A 6,889-nucleotide genomic window follows, 5' to 3' on the forward strand; every position below is an offset into this window, starting at 1 on the left:
GGAGCTTGGCCCCCTAGTCTGATACTGTAGTCCCAAGTTCACCATCAAATTGTTTTATTGTTGCTGCTGCTTCTTTTTTTCTTGAGGTCGGTTTTCACATAATCCAGGTTGGTCTGGAACTCAAACTACAGCTGATAACCGTGAACTCCTTGTCCTCTGCCCCCAACAAGTGCTGGGATCTTAGGTCCACAACACCTGCCTGTTACTCTCATGTACTCCTCGTAGATCTCCCGTTCCCTTCTTCCACCTTCGCATGGGTGCGTTCCCAGGAACAAACTCTGGGGACTGTCTGGGAACTAGCTCTGTAGACCAGGCTGGTCTCGAACTCACAGAGATCCGCCTGCCTCTGCCTCCCGAGTGCTGGGATTAAAGGCACACGCCACCATCACCCGGCCCGGGGCTTCTTTTTTAAAGATTTTATTTTTATTTATTTATTTATTTATTTATTTATTTATTTATTTATTTATTTATATGCAGTGTTCTGCCTACAGGTAGACAGCAGGCTAGAAGAGGGCACCAGATCTCATTACAGATGATTGTGAGCCACCATGTGATTGCTGGGAATTAAACTCAGGACCTCTACAAGAGCAGCCAGTGCTCCTAACCACCGAGTCAACTCTCCAGCCTGACTTTCTTTTAGGAAAGTATTGTAGGATATTTTTAAGATTCTTGACTATCACTCACTACATCTTTTATTATTATTATTATTATTAATACTATTACTATTATTATTTAACTTAATTTTATGTGCTGTGGAGTTAGAGTCCCTGGAACTGGGGCTACAGACAGTTGTGAGCTGCATGCTAGGAATCAAACCCAGGACCTCTGGAAGAGCAGCCAGTATTCTTAACTACAGAGTCATATTTCCAGCCCCATGCTTTTTTTAAAGTATAAATTTATTTTTTGTTTGTTTATTTACTTATGTCTGTTCGTGGGTGTGTACACACATGCCATGGTGTGTGTGTGTGTAGAGGTCAGAGGACAGTGGGAGTCATTTCTTGCCCTCTACCATGTGGATTCAAGGGATTGAATTTAGATCACGTCAGGCAGTGCAACACATGCCTTGACCTTCTGAGCCACGCTGCCAGCCTTCTGGCTTACGTGTGGTGGGAAATGAAGGAGCACAACAAACTCCATTTTGAAAAAAGAACTCCATTTTAGACAGGGAATAACTAGGGGGCGGAATGCTGTCCAGCGAAGTCATAAACATTCCCAAGAAACTGTGCCTGCCCTGGTCAAAGTGACCCACCCACCAGGGTACTCAAACAACATGTTTATATCTGCTTGCTTCAAACGTCCTTGTAGGTACCTGATTAACCACATTTGCCTCTGCGGTTAGCACAGGGTCAGCAGATGTCTGGAGGACATAACCAGGGGGGCTATGCTATCCCCCTTAGATCCTAACAGCCGAGCTTTACCTCACCTTTAGACAATGGAGATATAGGATAAGTAATTTTGTATTTTGAGACTGTAACTTTGTGACTGCTTTGTGGTTTTTGTTTTGTTTAACCCCTTACAATAGTAGACAGGGTCCTTCTCCCTCCGTCTGCTGTGTCAGACTGTAAGGCAGAAGACCCGTGCTAGCCTGTACTTAATAAACGAAACCTTGCTTTTGCATTTGGAAGTGTGGCTCTGTGGTCATGTTCTTGGAGGTCCTTGGACTCAGGCACTACAGAAAATGTCTCCAAACGTCCCTCGATTAAGAAGTCCTGCCCCGGAGAAGTTCGCTCCAGGGATTTCTCCACACTGGGTATTGGCGCTGATTGGCGTTGGTCTAGTCACCAGGACAAAATGAGTAACTGGTGTCAGTTTCTATGGAGCTTAGCCCTGTTTCCTTGTAGTTCTTGGAACTGGGGAGATGGGGTCTCCTTTGAGGCCCCAGGCTTCACTGAGTCTGCTTTATATTTGTTCTAGCCAAGTTCTTCCTCCCGGGAAGAGTCAACAGGACCATGCCCACCGCAGCCAGCGCTCTTCCCCTAGACCACATTCTGACACAAAAGTTCCCTGCGTGAGTCAACTCTACTCTCAAGATTTACAAGGCCTCTGACTTACTGCTTCAGCTTCAACAAGCTGGAAGGCAAGTAGTTGTGTATGAATAAATAAAAAGACAGGAAAAAAAAAGATTTACAAGGCCTCCTCTTTGGGTCACTTCTCTTTACTGTGGGCCACGCCTCAGAAAGGCCCAAATGGGGCCAGTAGGTGTGTTTTGTGTTTAGTGGTTGTCGTTGATATAAGTGATATAGGTACAGCTAGCCATATTTTGAAAGTGTTAAAAAAAAAAAAGGCCTTCCCCCAGCCCCCAGGCATTTAACAAAATGTAGTTGAGGGCGCTGGAGGGATGAGTCAGCCATTAAGGGCACTGGCTGTTCTTCCAGAGGACCCAGATTCCATTCCCAGCACCCACATAATAGCTAACAGCCATCTGATTCCAGCTCCAGGAAACCCCACACCCTCCTCTGGCCTCTGAGAATATTTCACATGTACTACATAGACTACATACAGGCATTATACCAATACACATAAAATAAAAATAAATTTCTTTTTTTTCTTTTGAGACAGAGTTTCTCTGTGTAACAACCCTGGCTGTCCTGAAATTTGCTTTGTAGACTGCTGGCCTCAAACTCTCAGAGGTCCTCCAGCCTCTGCCTCCAGAGTGCTGGGATTAAAGGCTTGTGCCACCACGACCTCCCTAGGAGGCAGCACTAACTCACTGCCAGCTGAACACTTTTTGAACCCCCTCGCCCCCACCACTCCTGGGTAGGTAGGTGTCTTTGCTGTTTCTCTCTCAATGACATGACACATAATGCCACCCTCTCAGGCAAGGACTCTGGCCAGACATTGCTTAGTGAGAAGTCGCCTCCGCAGGGAAGTGACTGGAAGAGGTGGGATGAATCACCCTCCTGATTCTGAACCCTCACAGCCTGCTGCTCCCATCTTGGCTAATTTCTGACCGATTTCACCTGGCACAGGTGAATCTCCATCGAAAGGGTTCCTCCCGGGCAGAGGGCAGCTGACTCATGGGGCTTCCCCGGAGAGCAAGGCTAGCCTCACACGGGGCTGGATCAATGCCTGTAAACTTCAGTCCTTTGACTAAATTACTGAGATCTGTGAGAAAAGCAGTGCAGTCAGCTGTGTCCTCTGCTTTCTCCTTGGCCAGATCCTGAGCGGATCCGATGCCTGCCAGCCCCTCACTTCAGTGACCGAGACGTTTCTTCAACCTGGTAAAGACTGGGAACATCTGGAAAAAGGAAGATTTTTAAAATATTTTTATCTGTTCATTTTATATTTTTATAATGACAATTTCACTGACATTTTTATAGATATATAAAATTTTGATCATATTCCCCCTCCATGAAGCCCTCTTCCTACCCTCCAGTTGTAGCTGATGGCTTTCCTCCTAGCTAATCACTCTTTGATGTGTGTGTCCCAAAGCTCAATGAGTTTCATCAGGGTGACTCACAGGAGCACAGATGATGACAGTTTATTTATCTGAGCATGGTCACTTTACCCATGACCTCATCACTGAAGAAAATATCTCGCCCTCCCCCAGCTCCTCAGGATGAGTGGAGGTCTCAGAGCCCCTCCCTGCCCCGCCCCGTAGCAGGATGCCTGCGGGCTCTGTTTCCCGTTGGTCTGGAGCAGGTAACCAATCACAGGCTCTGAGTTAAAGAGCTGTGGTCCAGAGGCCTGGGAAGACAGTTCTACCGCACTCCACTCCGCTTCAGCTCCCCAGTTCTTTCCCTTCACTCCTTCGTCTGTTCCCTGAGCCTTGGAGGGCTATTATAGGACTTCCTACTCGATAGTCACTTAGTCTCAGCATCTTGACCAGTCATGAGTCTGCAGTATGGCTACCTACTGTGAAAGGAGGTTAATTCTTTTGGTTTGGTTTTGTTTTTCCAGACAGGTTTTCTCTGTGTAACAGTCCTGGCTATCCTGGAACTCAGTGTGTAGACCAGGCTGCCAGGCTGGTCTCAAACAGAGATCTGTCTTCCTTGTGTGTGCCACCACACCTGGTCAGCACACACACACACACACACACACACACACACACACATCTACTATAGATGGTTGTGAGCCACCACGTGGTTGGGAATTGAACTCAGAGCCTCCGGAAGAGCAGCCAGAGCTTTGAACTCCTGAGCCATCCTTCCAGCCCCTTATTTTGTTTCTTAAGACAGGGTTTCTCTGTGTAACAGCTCTGGCTGTCCTAGAACTTGATTTGTAGACCAGACTGGCCTCAAACTCACAGAGATCATCTTATCTCTGTCTCTGCCTCCTGAGTGCAAGGTGTAAGATACCACTACCTTTTACTTATATATTATATTTATAATAATTTTACTTACTGTACACTCATGCGTGTTTGCTTACACGAGTATAGGTGTCTGTGGTAGCTAAAAAAGGAACTGGATCCCCTGGAGTTAGAGTTACAGGTGGTTGTGAATTGTCCCACATGGGTGCTGGGAACGGAACTCAGTGCAGCTGTTCTTCAAAGCCTGTAGACACAGAACGGAGCACAGTGTGACATTTTAGTTCTTGTGTACAACGGTATGACAACGGTGACAGTGGTGGACGCAGGAGAATCAGGAGTTCAAGGACCAAGTTCAACTCCTTGGTGAGTTCAAGGTCAGCCTGGTCTACAGGAAACAGCATTTTAAAAAAAAAACGGAACAAACAAACAACACTAAAACAAACAAGCAAACAAACTGAAATCAGGTAGTGATCAAATCAGGCCATTTAGCATAAACTCCCATCTCAGATAATTCTTTGTGGTCTGAACATTCAAAACCTCTCAGCCGGGTGGTGGCGGCAGCGCACGCCTTTAATCCCAGCACTTGGGAGGCAGAGGCAGGCAGATCTCTGTGAGTTCGAGACCAGCCTGGTCTAAGTTTCAGGACAGGCTCCAAAACCACAGAGAAACCCTGTCTCAAAAAAGCAAAAAAAAAAAAAAAAAAAAAAAAAAAGATAAGAAAACAAAACCTCTGTCTCTTGGTGATGTGGAACAGGGTCTCATGTAGACCAGGCTGGCCTCACACTCACTGTCTGACTCAGGATTGTCTTAACTGCCGAGTGCAGTTTCCTTGGAAGGGTCTCACGATTGTCAAACTAAAATGCCCCATATCAACACAGGTAAATGGCCACGAGGAAAAACCGGATGGGACGGGTTATTCCTTCTTCTACAGAGAAGGCCTGGAGGTTCCCTTCAGCTCGCTCTTTTACAGGATGATAAACCCCGTTTACCTTCAGGGTTCCCGTGGAAGCTAAAAGAGCCAGAGACGTCCATAAATGGCTTGGAAGTTCCTGTTGAGAGTCTGTGCTCACGTAAATATCACACTGAGAAGTTTACAGCAGGGACACACAATAAAGTCTGACGTGAGCCTTCCCAGCATGCAGTGCAGCTCAATGGAGCCCATTCAAGTCCCTGAGAAAAACAAGGAGAGAGGCTGGAAGGAGTGGGTGGAACCAGAAGGTTCTAGGTCAAGAGTATGATCTGCACCAGCAAAGTGAGGTATCATGGCCTTGGGCCCCACGCCTGTGGAAAGAAAAAACCTGAAACAGAGCTGAGGTAAACTCCATGGAGTTCAGCCCAGTGTACACTCGGCGCTGCCGAGGTGAAGCGAAGGCTTCGTGGGAGTCTGGGACCGGACACTAGAGTGAGGTCACCACGAGTGAGCTAGACAGAAACAGTGGTTGGCAGAGGGCTGCCTACCAAACCTGGCCAGGTGTGTTGTTGTTCTCTGGGTACAGACACTTGGGTGACCCACTCTCCAAAAGCTGGAGTCCGATTTAAAGTTCGATGCCTCGGGGGCTTTCCCCTTATTAAATGTGATCGTGTCATCCATCATGAATGGTGAATGGGTTTCTTACCTCCCCTTCTCTCCCCTTCCTTCCCTTCCCCTCCCCTCTCCTCCCCTCCCCTCCCCTCTTCTCCCCTCTACTCCCCTTTTCATTCAGACTTCTAGCGGAGAGCATACCCTGCCACCTGAGCCGCAGAAGTCAAACCGGAGGAAAGCAGGCTGAATGGAAATGCCCCAAAGCGCCAGGGAAAAGGCGCAGGTTCCAGAAGTGTCCAAAAGGCAGAGGGAGGCCAGGGTGAGCTCACAGTCCCCCAAACAGCAGTGTCGATGGTCCAAAGGCGGCACTGGGGAAGGGCAAAGAATGTCCGACACAGGAAATTCTCTGGCTCTTCTTAGGTGGGGCAGTCCCGATCCCCCCACCCCCACCCCCGGCTCTGGCTACAGGTCTAGGTTAGGAACAAGTCAGAACTGTCAGTACTGAGAAGTGGGGCAGGGGTGGGTAGCCGTGGGGGAATCCAGGCAGGGAGACTGGGCCCCAGGTTAGAGCTGCTTGTATTTCTGGGACCAGAACTCCGGAATCAGGAACTGGCTTTGACCTGACTTCAAGGTAGAATTAAAAGCAGGTGTGCTGGACAAGCTGGGTACTTCCCAAGAATGTTTGCCCTGCCCTACTCCCTGATGCCTAGCATTCCTTCGACAGGGAGCCAAGACTTGCAGAGCAAACTTAAAATGGCGTGGGAAGAGAAACCAGAGAGAGGAAGAGGAAGTGTTGTGCGCACGTGTGTGTGCGCGTGTGTCTTTGCGAGTGGGTCTTTGCATCTGCCGCGTGGGATAGTCTGGTTTTGCTCCTGCCTGTCCCTATGAGGAAATAAAACGGCTTTCCGTAGCACAGAGGAAGCAGAATCGTTTCCAAGTGGCTTTAGGTTTCCCAGATTTAGGCGGCAGAGGAAAACAAGGGCTTTTCCCCCTGGGCAATATTATGAAACCAGAGCGTGGCACCAAGTCCTCCCGTCGTTCTTGCCGTTCTAAAATGCAGTGCTGTCCTCTGCTGGCCGTACCGCGGTATAGCGGCTGGAAAGTGCGCGGGGGGGGGG

At 48.3% G+C, this 6,889-nt stretch overlaps 1 long non-coding RNA gene across 1 annotated transcript; it reads right to left on the reverse strand.

The window, feature by feature from the left end:
• Positions 1 to 549: 549 nt before the first annotated feature.
• Positions 550 to 6,713, reverse strand: LOC126504147 (uncharacterized). Its single transcript, XR_007592514.1, has 4 exons — positions 5,973 to 6,713; positions 5,239 to 5,419; positions 4,344 to 4,493; positions 550 to 3,238 (listed from the first exon to the last, which is right to left on the reverse strand). It is a non-coding gene; the product is annotated as an uncharacterized lncRNA (long non-coding RNA).
• Between the last annotated feature and the right edge of the window lie 176 nt (positions 6,714 to 6,889).

This window comes from Alexandromys fortis, unplaced genomic scaffold (genome assembly GCF_014885135.2).
Source record: "Alexandromys fortis isolate MF-2015 unplaced genomic scaffold, M_Fortis_MF-2015_v1.1 scaffold_42, whole genome shotgun sequence".
Lineage (NCBI taxonomy): Eukaryota > Metazoa > Chordata > Mammalia > Rodentia > Cricetidae > Alexandromys > Alexandromys fortis.